General features: G+C 47.2%; 1 non-coding gene across 1 annotated transcript; it reads left to right on the top strand.

The window, feature by feature from the left end:
- Positions 1-8811: 8811 nt before the first annotated feature.
- Positions 8812-8913, top strand: LOC115067934. The gene has a single exon (XR_003847292.1). It is a non-coding gene; the product is annotated as a U6 spliceosomal RNA (small nuclear RNA).
- Positions 8914-16865: the final 7952 nt, after the last annotated feature.

Raw genomic sequence — 16865 nt, forward strand, 5'->3', positions numbered from 1 at the left:
GGAGCTAAGGATTTAATGTTTGCCTTGTGCATGGTCTTACTTTGGGCCCAGTCCTCTTTTCTATGTTCCAATTCTTCTTTTTTGGAATGAGAATTGCTTATTCATTTGTAACTGAATCTTAAAAACATGTATTTGGAGGGGGTATTCTCCATGGGCTCCTGACTAAGAGACTCTAGACTTCAACGTTTGAACAGTGTTGGAGCTGATAGCACTTCAGAACTTCTGAAGCTGGATGATGAATTCTGCTTTAGGAGACAGGAATGAGCCTCTGGGAACCAGGGGCAGAGTGTTATGGTTTAAATATGAAAGGTCCCCACAGGCACAATCGTTGAAGGTCTGGTCTGTAGTTGGTGGTAATATTTTGGGAGGCCCTGAAAACTTCAGGAGGTGCAACTTTGTAAGAGGAAGTAGGTCAACAGGGATATGGCTTTAGGAAATACCTGGAACCTAGCCCTTTCTCACCTCTGCTTCCCATTCACCATGAGATTAAGAACCTCTTCAACTATATATACACTCTTGTTCTGTCCAACTGCATGGAGTTAAGCAACTATGGACTGAACCCTCTCAAACTGTGAGCCAAAGAACTCTCTTCAAATAACTATTAGTTCCTTTTCTCTTTGCTGTGTCCAAATACTGGACAGAGCAATTTAAGGGGAAGGTATTTATTTTGGCTCAAGTTTTGAGTGGGCAAAGTCCATTAAGAAGTGAAAGACATGGAAGACTTCATAGATACAAGACTGTGGAATACCTCACGTGTTAGAGTTCAAGAAACAGAATTCAGGCTGGCATGGGCCCCAGTTATAACTCATAACTACACACACCTACCCACATCCTCTCAATACCTTTCTTTCTTCTCCTTCAGGTTATTTCTTTTCCTTTACCTCACTGTTTCCTTACCCTTGTCCTGGTTCCTGCAGTTATGTCTGTTTGCATACTTATTTATCAGAGTCTGATCCTAGGATCCACATATGAGGGAGAACATATGTCGATTTTTTTTCTGAGATTGTGTTACTTCACTTAGTATAACAGATTCTAGTTCCATCCATTTACCTGCAAATTTCATGATTTCATCTTTCTTTACTGCTGAGTAAAACTCCATCGTATATATGAACCACATTTTCATTATCCACTCATCAATTGAGGGACACCTAGGTTGCTTCCATCTATTAGCTATTGTGAAAAGAGCAGCAACAAACATGGATGTACAAGTGTCTCTGCAACAGGACGAGTTCTTTGGGTATATGCCAAGGAGTGGTATAACTGGGTCAAATGGTAGGTTCGGGCTGGAGGGATAGCGCAGCCGTTAAAGGCTAAGGCTAACAACTAAAACGTTAAAGGTTCGATTCCCCCAACCTTTTTAAGCAGCCCACCAACTGTGCCTAAGGGCACAGTTTCAAATCTCACGGAAAACCCTAACCACCTTCACTGTTCTTAACAAAGAACAAGCTCCTCTTGAGGTCAATCTCATCTTTCATTTTCACATCGGCCTGCTCAATCCTGATCTAACATTTTCTAACACTACCTTGTGGGCCTGTCAATACCCTGTGCAGGTGGCCCTGGTGGCTAGGCCTCTCCTGGGGCATTTTCCCAGCCTGACTTGACTTTCCCGCCATGTTCCTCTATTAATGCTCTCTGAGGACATAACCATCTCCTGCAGTTAAGTGAATACATGCCCCCTGTGCATCTCCATCCTCATCCCTTAAGTATAGGGCCTGTCCAGATGATGTGTGCAGAACTACCTGATCCAGGGGGCTGCTCCATCAGCCCCTCACTGGTATCCTCCCCCAGCTCCCCATGGCGGTAAGCCAGCTCATCATTCACCTACTTCCAGCATCTCCCCTCCTCTTCTCTCTTCCCCTCCCCTCCCCCAGGCTATTCTTAGCTCCTGAAATAAATCTTTTCAGCAGATCTTGGTCACTGTGGCCTTAATTGTGTGCATTTGACAAATAGCTCTATTGGATTGACTCAGGATCACAGTTGCGGCCTGGATCAGATGGAAATGGCCCTGGAGAAGGGTATGTCTGTGTGCACAGTCACTAGGCTGAGGACTCAGGGCCCGGCCTAGCCTTCCCCCACTCACACAAGGTACTCTGGGACAGTGGCTCTGGCTTCCCCCTCAGCAACCAATCTGTGGCAAGAGGATTCCAGGGCTCTTAAGAAGACTTGGCCTCTCCCACTCTTAAGTTCACAGATGAGGGTGTTAAGGTATCAAGGCCCAGAGTAGTTGAGTGTCTTGCCCAGGACACACAGCTGGTAGGAGAGTCCTACAGGTGCCTCAAGCTTCAGATTAGTGCTCTGTTCAACCACCCTGTTTCAGCGAGTCCTTAGAGCTGTCGTGTGTGGCTGGGCAGTTTATGCACTGCACAAAGACACCTGGTAGGTAAATAGTTGGGGCCTGCATCCACCTTCCTCCACACAAGCTGTGCTCCTTTGCAGCTGTACCTGCACTAGGACAGGATACTTTCTAACCAGAGGCCAGAGGGTATATCTTTTCTTAATTTGCACCGCAGAATACAGGCCTTTGTGCCCTGATTGCCATGGGACGGGCATAGGACAAGATTCCAAGTTGTATCTCTCATCTGGGGACCACAGAGGCTGGATTCCACTATCCAAGCTTTCTCTTGGGTGCCACGGTCATTTAGAATGTTCCAGAAATCCCATTTAAAATGAAGTGTTATCAGGAACAATAGCATCCTAAAAATAATCATCCTTATCATCACTTCTACAATCAGTATATTTATCACCAGTATTTTAGACTGTGAGTGGATTAGTGGCCACCTGGCAGAGGCAGGTTAAGACCTGATGCAGGGTAACGACCCCCTGCCCCCACCCAGCAGGAGTCAGGCAGGGAAGCAATAGGAAGGGCACAGGTCTTCACCCTCAGAATTTCTGTCCTGGGCTGCCCCAGGGATGAACCCAGCCAGCATGTGCTGTGGCCAAGGCCGCAGTAAGACATTCTGAGGTCCCGGGCACCTGCTTCAAGGAGCAGGCCAAATGTCAGGACAGTCTTCCTCGGTTAGGGGTTGGGGGGAGAGAGAGAGAGAGAGAGAGAATATACCTGATCTGCTCAAACACACACTATGACAGCCAGCCACAAGGGCACAGCAAGTGTGCCTGGCATTGGGCAGATTCAGATGACACTGCTGAGGTGGGGTGATTTAGGCCTGCCTTCCAGAGGCACCCTGACACTGCACATTTGTGCAAGTGAGTTATTGAAAAAGTGCTTCTGGGGCTGGGGTGGCTGGAAAAGCTGGGAAGGAAGTGAGGGAAATCAGGCCTGGCCATGCCCCTCAATAGGAATCTGTGGAATGTGAGCTTGACTCCCAGGCTGTCCCCACCTGAGGCAGGGTGCTGGGCTTCTGCACCCTGAGCCATTAGTTATTAGTCACTGTGGTCCAGGGAGAAGATGGAAGACACAGGTTTCCAGGCATTTCCAGCTTTTGGCTATGGTTGCAAAGCAGGCCAGGAAGCCTCAGGACTCTGCAGCACACAGAAGCCTGGTGCCTCACTTCCTGATCTGCTATACATACAAGGGCCAAAGGGATGGGAGCACCTGCAGTGTCCCCTCCAAGAAGCAGGAGGAAGGCTTCTTGATGTCCCATCCTCACCCTGGAGGTGACCTGAACTTCCAAGAAAGGGTTTCAGGTATTCCGGTACCAGCTCTCCTGATGGCACCTTGTCCTACTGTTTGAGTTTACATTTGCTCAGTGTCACTTGTTCAAAGCCAGGAGCCCTGGGCACACTGAGACCACAACACATTTGCCCAGCCAAGTTGGGCATTTCTCTGGCTTGGGTGGTAGGGCCCTCAAGGCTCTGCTGTTGCCTTTTTGCAAATGTTATTGCTTGGAGCTAGATCACCACTTGGGCGATTTTTGAAAAATTCATAATCCATTAGGAAAGAGAATTGGTGTAGCCATGCAGGCTCCAGCCAGTCACCAGGCAGCCCTGCAGTCTCATAGGCTGTATTTTAATCTGCCATCCAACCCCAGGGCAGTCTGGGAGGGTTTGGGGATAGATGGTGGAAGTTGAAAGGTGGCTCTCCATTCGACCTGGAGCTGAATTGTCTGGAAACTCCCAAGGTAGGTGTTTGTGGTTGAACCCTGTGCTCCTCCCTACCCAAGTATGTGTCCATCTAGAGCTTCATGATGGGATCTCATTTGGAATAAGATCACTACAGATATGATTAGTGACAATGAAGTCACCTTGGTCTAAGTGGGCCCCAAAGAACAAGAGAGGGGCACAGAGAAGGGACCCTGTGAAGATGGAGTGGAGGCTGAAGGGTACAGCAACAAGGTGACAGGCAATGCTGAGAGCCAGAAGGGGCCTCTGGAAGGACCCCGCCCTGCCGACGCCTGCCCTCCAGAACTGTGAGAGGGTACGTATCTGTTTTTAAACAGCCTTTTGTGTGGTAATGTGTTAGACAGCTGTTAGGGTTCAAAGGGGAAATGTCCCCCACAGGCTCAGGTTTTGGACACCTGCTCCTCAGTTGATGGTACTATTTTGGGAGGCTGGGGATCCTTTAGAAGGTGGGTTCTGGCTGGTAGAAGTAGGATGTCAGAGACCTTTGAAGGTGATGCTCTATCCCCTTGTTCCTGCTGTCCTCTCCTCTTCCTGTTTCTCCACATGAGGAGCCTCTGCCACACCCTCCAGCCACTGTGAAATCTACCATGCCTTTGCCCATACGATAGACTAAAACTCTCTGACACTATGAACCAAAAATAAAACTTTCTTCTTTTAAGTTGCTACTGTCAGGTGGATGTGAAAGTAATGAAAACAGGCTCTAACCCTCTGACACCATGGGAATGTACAGAGACACCCAGGGCAGCCCTGCTAGATCCCAAAGAGTCTGAGGAAAGGCTTGTCTGAGTCCTGGCCACCTTTGTTCTGAAGCCTCAGAGAGTGTTATATCCCCAACAGGGCCCAGACCTTGAGACACAGTGCCAGAGCCCCAGGTTTTCTCCAATGCCTGTGTCTATCTGTCATTGAGGTCTTTAGTGCCTTCTGAACTTTCTGGGGCTCCAGGGATAGGAGTATTTGTAAGGGTTCTCCAAGAAGCACAGCCAAAGATGTGATTATCTGTCCCAGCAAGATCTGTTTTAAGAGTTTGGCTCAGCAGTTACTGAGGCTGGCAAGTCAGTGGTCTACAGGGTTAGCTGGTGCACTGGAAAGCCAAGAAGAGCTGATGCTGTAGGTCAAGTCCCAAGGCTGCAGAATTCCCTCTTGCTCAGATGTCAAACTTTAATTCTACCAGGCTGTCAACAGATAAAATGTGTCTTGTCAGTCTCATGGAAGGCAGTCTATTTTATCCCAAGTTCATCGGGTATATGTTAAGCTCAGCCAACCTCGCCTCTGATAGGGTTGACCAGATAGTTCTGCACCGTGGCCCAGCCAAGTGGACACATGAAATTAACTACTATGGCGGGCAAGTGTACTGGCATGAAAACTGAAAGATGAGAACTAAAGCCCAGAGAGGTCAGAAGATTTCCCCCAAGTTCACCAAGTAAATTGGCTGTCATGAGGATCTGTGAGTAGGTCCAGTGGGCAATGAGATAAATCCAGATTGAATCCACATCCTCTTAGAACCATTTTGAAACCTGATCTTCTTATGAGAGCGGTAAAGAGAGAAATGTTTGCTTCTTGTTTGTGCCTTTGTGGTATTCTTATGATCCTGCAAGGCAGGTGTGATGGTTTGAATGAAAATGTACCCCATAGGCTCCAAGTATTTGGACATTTTGTCCCCAGATGGTGGCTCTGTTTTGGGAGGTTTTAGAAGATGTGGCTATCCTGGAGGAAGCACGTCACTGGGAGTGGGCTTAGAGCGTTCTCAAGCCTTGCCAGATCTCCAGTCGCTCTCTTGCTTCCTGTACCTGTGTGATGATGTGAGAGCTTCACTTCTGCTGCTCCTGCTCCAGCCACCTTCAGTCACCATGCCTCCCTGCCATGACAGACTGTACGTTCCCTAGAACCATAAGCTCAAATAAACTCTTCCTTCTATAAATTGCTTGGGTCAGTGTTTCTATCACAGCAACAGAAAAGTGACTAATACAGTAAGAAACATGGTCACTGATGAAGGACAGTTGCTTTGTTACCAAAGTCACAGCTGTAACACTAAATCATTGGCTCTGAAGTCAAATCATCCCATTCTACTGATAAGAAGACTAAGGTGAAGAGCAAGCTGTCTGAGGATACACAGTAGCAAAACGGGAGGAGGGGCTCCAACCTGTGCTTCTTGGATGGACCCCCCAACATGCATTCCCTTGAGTGCAGTCCACACTATGAGTAAGCCTCCTTCCAGACATGTGCATAAGGCACTGTGTTTGGTTTTCTCAGCAGCTCTGCCAGTAAGGGGCTTCTGTGCCACCTTTCCAAGCAGGGGCCAGGATGAGGGGGCTTATTTAACACTCTTGGTCACACAACTGAGCAGCATCTTTCCTCTGAACCGGGGGCCTGCAAAAACCTATTAAGATTCCAGGGCTGGTCCTCAGGGCCATCTTCAGGGACACATCTACCTTTCTTCTCTTGGCACCCTTAGCCTTTATTCTCTCTGACAAGTGAGATGAAATAAAGACATACTTGGAAGAAAGGAAGGTGGACCAAAGGGGGGAGGGAGGCAGGAGGGAGAAGGGAAGAAGGAGGGAAGATGGAAGGAGGATGGAGTTTGGAGGGGGGAAAGGAGGGAGGTTGGAGGGAGGGGGGATGGAGGGAGGAGGGAAGAAGGGAGCCCCCCTCTCTGATCCAGCAGCACCCCCCAACATACACCTTCTGTATAAGCCAGATGCATGTGGGTTTAGACAGTGAAATGGACCACCGTCTCTCTCTTAAACTGCAGTCATTGCCCCTCAATTCTATGGGGCTCATTGGAAATTTTGTTTTTGTTGTAATTTGAATATAAGATCATTTTGATTAAAGAGTTTTGCAAACTCTCCATTTCTTTGGCAGTCTTGTTACCTCCACCTCCCCACCCAATTAAATTAATAAAGAGAAGAAATTAAAACCCATTATTGCAGTCTTAAGCAGGGATAGATGAGCTCTGGGTAAAGGGGCATTTGTACATTGAGGGACTTTGTTAGGACAAATGTGTCTGACACATTGAAACAATCTAGCATAGTAGGACCAGCCTTTTTCTTTCCTTGGTGTGTGAGGGAATCTCTGGCAATCTCATTTGACAGGAGGAGGATGGTCCCTATGGTAGGAGAGTGACTTGGAAGGGGCCATCAGGATTGTTTGGGGCAGCTGCTAAAATATGAAGTCTCAACCTCTGTCCCCCTGGGAAAAGTGGGGTTGTGGGACCTGACGTAAATGATGGGAAGGAAAGGCCAGGAGGTTGTTTTCTGTTTTAAAAGGTCAGGGAGCCACAGGTCTAGAAAAGTACAATCCATAGTTAAGAAAATACTTTGAGATAGAGAGGGTGGAAATCACCAGGAAAGGAGAAATGAGTCAGCCAGGAAAAGCAGCAGAGGCAGAGAGGAGCTAGGTCATGGGAACAAAATGAGGAGCCTCAGAGGGAAGGTGCTGGATGCCAGGCAAATGCATACCTTACAGAGAAGATTCAGTCATAAACATGTATGCACCAATCAACACAGCAACTAAATACAGAGGGCCAGAAGTATCAGAGATGAAGATTTGTTAGAAAATGCCAGGAAAGGGCCAGCAAGATAATGGCTCATCAGGTGAAGGTGCCTGCTACCAAGCCTGACAACCTGAGCTCCATCCTCCAGTTCTACATGGTATCAGAGAAGCAACTTCCAAAAGTTGTCTTCTGATGTACAAATATGTGCTGTGGCATGGGGCACATGCATAGGTGCACACATGTAATTAAATTTTTTAAAGTTCATTTTAAAGGTTTCAATACAAACTTTTCAGAATTGGACACATCTAGAGGATCATAAAGAAAAAATACTGTGCTGACCATTGTGGTCTGGCCACTGGACACATGTGGCTACTGAGCACCTGACATGAGTCAAGTTTAACTGAGATGTGTGTATAAAGGTAAGCCAGTATAAGGGTTCACGTTGGCTGTCACCTGACTGGATCTGGAATCAACTAGAACCAAACCTCTGGGCACACCTGTGAGGGATTTTCTTGATTAGGTCATGGAAATGGGAAGACCTGCCCTAAATGTGGGCATCATCTTCGAGTGGTGGCCCAGACACAAGTAGATCCTAGGGAAAAGCTTTCACGTTTTGCCTGCTTGCCTTGGTGTCTTGCTGGCGAGTGCATCCTCTCTATTTGTAAATCCATCCACCCTGTTGCTGCTATCCTTTGTTAGCATCAGAACCAGTGTCTCATCTTCCAACATACACTGAAGACCAGCAGCTCTCTGGGTCTCAGTTAGGATTGCTGCGGCATCCAGGCTTGAGGGCTGAGCAAAGCAGCTACCTGTTCCAAGCCTCTCTGGTATGCAGATATCATTGCTGGATTCCCCAGACTGTATTATGCAAGCCAGTCTAACAAATCCCCTTTACACACACACACACACACACACACACACACACACACACACATCCATTCTCCATTCTGTTCCTCTGGAGAACCCTAATACAGACAAACGTCACATTCCAAAGACTGCAAAACAAAAAAGAAAAGGCATTCTTCATTTTTATATTCCCTATTTGCTGAAACATTAATATTTTGGATCTAATGGGTTAGACAAGTCATCAAATTTATTTCATGTTTTGTTGTTGGTGGTGGTGGTCTGGTGTTGGGAACTATACCCCTGGCCTCACAGATGCTAATCATACACACTACTACTGAGCTACACCCTCAGTTCTGCTTTTACTTTTTCAAAATGACTAAAATAAAATGTCGTGAGTCCTTGTTTTGGCACGTCTATTAAAATTGCAAATGTAAAGAATATTAGCACGGCCCCTGCTCAAGGATGACACACAAATGCGTGACGCAGGCTATATTTAAGAAAAAAAAAAGTATCAAGCTGTACATGTGACATGCATGTTTCTATTGGGTGATGCTGACTTGGAGGAACAAACTAGCTTAAGTAGCCCTCGATCCTGGGAGGCCTGTCGCTCTCATCTTCAACTGGGAGGCCTCCTTGTGGTGGTTAATTCTGAAGGCCGATTTGACAGTTCTTAGAATCACCATGGAAGCACTGTTCTGAGTGTGTCTATGAGCGTGTTTTCAGAAAAGTGTAACCGAGGAGGGAAGACCCACCTTAATTGCAGGTGGCACCATTCCATGGGTCCCAGACTGAATACAAAAGGAGAAAGCGAGCTGAGTACCAGTAGTCCTCTCTCAGTGCTTGACTGGTGATACAATGTGACCAGCCTCCTAATGCTCTAGCTGTCCTGCCTTCCTCATCATGAAGAATCATGCCCTTGAATTGTGAGTCAAAATAAACCTTCCTTCCTTGAGCTGCTTTTGTTGGGTGCTTTGCCACAGCAGAACAGTAACTAATATACTTCCCCTGCCTGGTCCACAAGCATCCTTCCATCTGTGCTCCTCACTGCAGTGCACACAAGATGGAGGTGTGATGGGTTTCAAGGAGGAGATGCTGAGGAGTTCAACATCCCTTCCAACAACCTGCTAGAGAAATCTGGGTCTCAGATTCTTCATTTATAAAATCAACGTAAGTCCTACCACTAGGGCTGTGGTAAGGATTAAGTGAGGTGATCCCCTCTCTTGTTTTCTGAAGTGTCAAAGCTTAAAATCAAAGAAGGGTGAAGGGGGATGTCATGTTTCATTTCCAGAACATTCTTCTAGGTTCTTCCTGTTGCCTGAGGAGGGCAAGGCAGGGAGCCCTGTCTAGGATAGGCTCTGTGAGAGGGCAAGGAGGGAGGATGGAGGGAACAAGGGGAGGGAACGCTTTCGGTGGCCACTCAGTCTTGCTCCCTCACTCCTAGCTGCGCATTTCTACCACCTGAGCTCCTAGTAGCCAGATTTTTCTTTTCTTGGACAAGAACTAGCAGGTGGCTCTGGGGCTGAATGGCCTATGCCCAGAGTTTGGCATGACTGCTTGCTAATAAGTCAAGGAGCTCCTCTGAGCTTGATTCCCCTACTATAATGGCAACACCCCTAATTCTGCATCTCTGTCAGAGGTAAAAGATAGCAGGCAAACACAGCCAGGCCCCAGTAAGGGTGCACAGTCATAATAACAGATCTTTATCATAACGCAGCAGGTACCTGGGCTGTCTTTGGGGTTCAGGTGGGGAGTCTTGGAGACAGACTGCCCTCCCCAACAGCCCTGGATCACCAGCGGAAAGATTCTACTGGATAGAGCTAAGTGTGGACCACGGAGAGAAGCCAGGCTACACTGGCAGTTGGTGCTTTCTGGCAGTGAGGCTGCAGTTTATCTTGGCAGCTGCCTCTGCCATCAGGGATGGAAGGAAGAAGGATGGTGTCACGGCAGGGAAGAAAATACATCAGCCAAAAGAGTAAGGCTGCTGCTTCCAGCTTCCAAAGGAGAGTTCAGTTGTCCCTGGGATGGAGATGCGATGGGTCCCTGGATTCCAGTCCAGCATTTGCACACCAATATAGAAGGTGTTTCCAGAATCACTGGGCAGGTCATCCAACTAAATTCCATCTACAAACTCCCTCCCAGAAGCAATTGTCACTGGGATAGCTGTCCTAAAACTTGGTGACTTACAAAAGGGACAGTCATTTCTTTTTGTCCAATTCTGCAGTGAATGTGGGTGCAGGACGGTGGCTGACTGCTCCCCTGGGGCCATCTAGAACCAGTCTTCTCTGGCTGTATCCATTTAGCTATTTGACCAGGCACAGAAGATCTAAGATGGGCTCAGGCCCATGTCCCTGGCTTCAGAGTGCTTCAATAACTTGGAAAACCAACTCCACTCTTGGAAGGAAGAGCTGGCCCCCCATCACCAGGGGCAGATGAGCCATCGGGAGCCCTGATGATAAACATGCAATGTTCTCTGGGGCTGTTTGTAGCTTTGTTCTCTGGCTCCAATGTCCGATCCCATTTGCAATAGACTTTGGTGCTTTGGCTGCCTTCTTTCAACACCAAGACCCTTTCCCTCCTCTGGGTCTTTGCAGGAGGATCGTTTTGGGCAGGGCACCATGTGAAACTCTAGCAAGTCAGCCCTAAGTGCCAACCTGGCTCCACCACTCCCAGCTGTGCAACATTGGGCAAGTTTCTTAGCCTCTCTGAGTCTCATTTTCCCTGCTGTGATTGAGGAACCTGTGGCCTGCACAGCAAGACATCTATGGAGATGAAATAAAATGGAACAGGTAAAGTGCGTGCTTCAACCTTGCCTGGCACCAGAAGGCAGGCCAGTGTTGAATCTTGATCCTGGGTCCCTCCACACTTGAGGATTCCCACCTCTGTGCTAGGTAAACACCCACTAGTATTTTATGGCTCAGTCTTTGGTTAATTTCTTCCCTGGGTTTCCCCCAACCCACACTCCAAAGAGAACTAAACTATCCTTTCACCTCCCACCATCTTCTGTAATATCCAGATTGTGCAGGGGACCCCAACATTGACTCACTTACCACATGCCTATGTGTCTGAAAAGGTGGGGGTTCTACAATGTGGGGGCTCTATTCACTCTTTTATCTTGGAACTCAACGCACAATAGATGCCCCACAAAGCTGGGTGAGTGAATGTATGAATGCACTCAGGCATGCCTGGGCTTCCCAGAACGCAGTCTCCTTTCATTTCTCTTGTGTCTTCCCTTTGTCCCTGGAGGGACCAGGCTTCTACCTCTCCCCACAGAGCAGTGCCACACTGACAGCCCTGGAGTCAAATGTCCCGTAGCTGTTGCAGTCCCCATTCATCCTGGATGAATCAGAGTCAGGAAGCCTGAGAAGGAGAGAGGGGGCACACTCCCCCAGGGCCACCTTTCAGTATAAACTGAAAGAGGTAGGCAGGAAGCCTAACTCAGTGCTATGGTCCTGAAGGAACACTCCCTGAAGCTGAGGCTTCTGGGCGCAAGATGGACTTGAATTCCAATCCTCTCTCTCCTTCCCATTGGCTCTGTAAACCCAGGTCAATTTTCTGGTCTCAACCCCACACCCTGTTTCTTTATCTAGACAGAGCATTGCAGGATCAAAGCACATAACATAGGTGGTACCTAACAAACCCCTATCTGGTCCTTCCTTAGTCTCAGAGCCATGACCCTGGCTCTGGCAGATTAATGATTCCATTTTATAATGGTGGATTATGAAGTACTTCCTTGGCCCTTTGGGACTATTATAGGACTTTGGCAAGTAACCAAATGTGAGTACTGGGTGGCTAGGTTCTCTTGCTGAGCAGCGAGGGCGGGTTCTGATGATACAGAGCTATCGGGTGATCATCTAACGTGCTGTGACTGGCACATAGCATCACCAGACAGCACTTCACTCTGTCTCCACAGCCATACTGGGCAGCTGATACCATGATTTTTCTTTTCTTGTAGAGAAAGAAAGTGAGGCCCAGGGAGGTAGGCGAGCAGCCCACTAAAGCGATTGGGATGGCCAGTGGCAGAGCTGAGACAAAACTCAAGCTCTGAGCTAGGACACTCACTTATTCTTCATTCAGAGGTCACTGACGATGTGAGCGTGACTGCCTCGGCAGATCTGGGAACACCCACTGCCGAATGCTGCAGAGCACTGGCCAGGGGACACACCTTGCATGTCTTTTCCCCAAATGCTGCAACAGTCTTAGACATAGAGTTGTTCATTTCCTTCCTAGAGGAGGAAACTGAGGCACGTGAAGACGAGGATGCTCTACAGTGTGCTGGTTGGTTGGTTCTGACTGTCATCTTAATATAACCTACAATTACCTGGGAAGAGAGTTTTGTGGGTTTTAAATTTTTATTTATTTATTATTATTAATTAATTAATTTAATGTGTAAGAGCTTTTGTGTGCATGTATGTAAGTGCAATTGTGGATGCAATGCTTGTGGAGGTCATGTTGGCCTCTGTGCGGGATTGTCTTGGTTATTAATTGATGTAGGGGAGACCCAGCCCATTGTGGGTGGCACCATTCCCTAGGCTGGAGGTCCTGAAAGGTGAGACAGAGGAGACAACTAATAAGCAAGCAAGGATGCATTCGTGGCCTCTCTCTGCTCTTTGCTATGGATGCAATGTGACTAGCTGCTTGAATTCCTGCTTTGACTCTCCCCAAATGAAGGACTCTATCTGGACTCATAAGTCAAATAAACTCCTTTCTCCCTCGTGGTGCTCTTTGTCAGGGGATTTGTCACAGCAAGAGAAACCAAACTGAAACATGCAGCAAGCAGGTGGTGGGGTTGAGGTTGGAATGTCAGCAGATTTCACCCTTGACCATCACAGTGGTTACTTCAAGTCAAGTATTGGTACAGGTAGGTGACACCTGTAAGTGACCCTGCTCAGTCCAGGATGTCAAGTGTTTTTCATACATATGATGGGATTCCATGCCAACCCTGAAGTGGGGTTGCTCAGTTCTCACTCTCCAAGACCTGGGATCCTACTTGACCACTGCAGCCCCTCATGCTTGGTCCCTCAGCACCATTCCCCTGTTCCTCTGCCCCCAATGGTCTACTGGGGCAGGATTATCCAGGAATTTCTCTTGATTGGATTCAGACAGCAGAAAAACTTAGAAGGGCAGAGTTTCATCTGTGTGTTCACTGATCTTGACTGAAATTGAGCTGTGTGTAACCAATACACATAACAGATAAATCCCTATCACGTTAGATTGCAGCAGAGCCTGAAATACCATTTATGCCTAATGTCACTTCAAAATGATGGTGCCTGTTACACCTGCTGCTCAATCCTATTATTTAATGCCTTAATAAAGAAGTACAGATATTACTACATTATAAATTTGTGGTTTTAATATTCTGGTAGTATTTTAATATAATTAGCATACTTTGTAATTTTTGGTATTTTTTTATTGCATGCACTGTAAAACAATATTCCCAGAAGGGTATCTAGAAGTTTCATCAGACCTCCAAAGAGTCCTTAGTTTATGAAATATTTACACGCAATCCTTTGAGGCAAGGATCTATTATCTTATCATTTCTATTTTTTAGAGGAGAAATTTAGGCACAGAGAAGTCAAGCAAACTGCCGAAAGTCACACAGTAAAGTCAGGGAAGAGCAAAGATTTGAGCCCAAGAGGCTAGACCAGAGCCTGTGCTCTTTCTTGGCCAGCACACAAAGTCAGGCCTCCCTGGCCCCTTGAAGGTTGCCAACTCTGCCTTCCATCTGGTACTTTCCTTGTAGAATGTGCTTGCTGCTTTAACGCTCCACCTCCCCAACTGCCTTGCAGGCTGGGACTGGTTTTATTTCTGAATTCATATGAATACAGAAAGAGTTCAAATAAAAGTATTTGAATGCACATGTCTGTAACCTGCAAATGCCTCATACATTGTGAGTACAAAGACCTTTTCTTTTCTGATGCAGTTTTACTTCTTTAAAGAGGATAGAAAGGCTCCAAGCCAAAGAGTTTGTCTATGCTTGGTAACGGCATTAGTATGGGGCCTTGTGTTTTTATAGCGCTTTTGATGGGCCCCAGAATTTTTATGTCCCTTTGACTTAAGCCATAGTATAAATTTGTCAGGATGGGAATGGGGCTCATCTCCTTTGTCTTAGAAGCAGAAATAGAAGCTCAGTGGTTAACAGGTGGAGGCTGCAGAACCAAGCTCTGTCACTCCCTGGCTGACCACTCTAAACCCAATATGCTCATCCATGGAACAGGGATTATGAGAGTGTTCTAGTTTGTTTCTCAATTGCTGTGACAAAATATGCTGACCAGTACCAGCTTGGGGACGAAAGGGTTTATTTTATCTTACATATCTGGGTCACAGTTCATCATGGCAGGAACCTGGAGGCAGGAGCTGGAGCACAGGCCACAAAGGAACACCATTTACTGGCTTGCTCCCCTGGCCCCTATTCAGCCTACTTTCTAATGCAACACAGGCCCACCTGCCCAGGGGTGGCACCACTCACAGTGGGCTGGGCCCTCCTACATCACTCAACAGTCAAGAAGGTGCCCCATAGACATGGCCACTGGCCAGTCCAATGGAGGAAATTTCCCCAACTGAGGCTCCCTCAACTCAGGTGTGTCGAGTTGACACTGAAGCTATCTACCACAGAGAGTGACCAACGGAGCTGTTGTATGGATTAAGTGAGACAATACAGACTGTTTAAATATGTTCCTGGTACAGAGTAAGGCCACAGCCCACGAGGCTGCACTCCGGGATCCAAGCAAAGACCACATGATGCTGATGGCACCCGAGGGTGATGCAGTCAAGATTGGATGGGTTCTGGTCAATCTCAGCCACATCCCTGGGCCAAGATTCTGCCTTCTTGGGCCCTTCAGTTCCTGAGTGGCAAAATGAGGGAATGGGTAAGATCCCCATACCTGCCTCAGAACTTCACTGAAAGTCTGTGCAGAGTAGGTTTGAAAGCATGAGCCAGCTGCACAGTTTAGAGGTGGTTGGAACACTCACTCTGAGACTAAGGAGTGAAACCCCCTGCTAGCATGAAGGTGGTGGCATGGCTGCCTCATGCTGGGGCGTCCAGTGTGACATTGCAATGTGATATTGTTATCTAGGAAGTTCATCTCAAGAGTCATGTAATTAAGTCAGAAGAACAATTTTCAAGAGAACTCTCATAATGTTTTCAGTCTGGTTACGACTTTGTGTTGGGCCACATTCATAGCTGTCCTTAGCTGCATGCAGCCTAAGGCCACAAGTTACACACAGAGGTTAGCACAAGGGCCAGGACCCAAGCAACCCTCAGCTTGTCTTCTTTGGTGTGAGGAATTAGCAGCAAAACGTGTTAAAGGGTGTGGCTGCTGGACTCCAGGCTCTGTTAGGGTTTGAACCTGAACTGTCCTCCACATACTTATGTTCAAAGTGATTTGTCCCCAGCTTGTGGCTCTATTTTGAAGTCTGTGCAGCCTTTGAGAGGTGGGGCCTGGCCGGAGGAAGAGGGCACCAGGGGCAGGCATCTGAAGATAGTATGCAGCCTGCTTCCTGCATCTCTCTAATTCCTGCCTCTCTCTGTTTCCTGGTCCACAGTCCTGTCAGCAGTCTGCACCGCATGCTCCCACTGCCATGAATGCTGCCAGGCCTTCCCTACCACCATGGACTGAAATCCTTCTGACATCAGGAGCGAAAAGAAACTGCTTTTCTTTTCCACAGTTTCTGTCAGGAATTTTGTTACAGTGATGCAAAAGCCACTGATCCACCTTTAAGTCTTCCCTCCCCTCATATTTCTGTCAGGTGACTCAGGATCTCCTGGCCCCCCACCTATGTCCTCCACTCCCTTTCATGCCCCCTATTTCTTTCTTTGCTCTTTGAATCTCATATGAAGATGAGCTTTATGGATCCCTATATCATAGCCCTGGCACACAAGGCTGGCTGCACAGGGCAGCTGCACCTAACAAGACTGGACAGCCACTCCTGCACACACGCACAAAAGCATACACATATACACAGCATACACACAAACACAATTATATACACAGAAAAATATACACAAACGCACATACACATGTGCACATAAAAACACACAAACAGGGCCTCTTCCATTAGCACCTGCACCTAACAGGGATGGGCAGACACTCCTACACACACACACACACACACACACACACAGATATACACATGCATATACACACACAAATACACAAACATACACATAGTTACAAACATACATACACACAAATATATACCCCCACACATATACTATACACACATATACATATACACACACGCACACTCATACACATACTTACAAACATGCATACACACATACACAAAATACACACAAAGACACATGCAGATACACACACACTTACAGACATACACACATACATATACAGGCAGACATACGCATACATACTTAAAAACATACACACACACAACACACTTACATAGGCAGACACATAAGTGGAGCTGTAGGAGGGTGGTGGGGTGCAGACCT

This window comes from Nannospalax galili, unplaced genomic scaffold, assembly GCF_000622305.1.
Source record: "Nannospalax galili isolate Female #2095 unplaced genomic scaffold, S.galili_v1.0 scaffold1287, whole genome shotgun sequence".
Classification (NCBI taxonomy): domain Eukaryota; kingdom Metazoa; phylum Chordata; class Mammalia; order Rodentia; family Spalacidae; genus Nannospalax; species Nannospalax galili.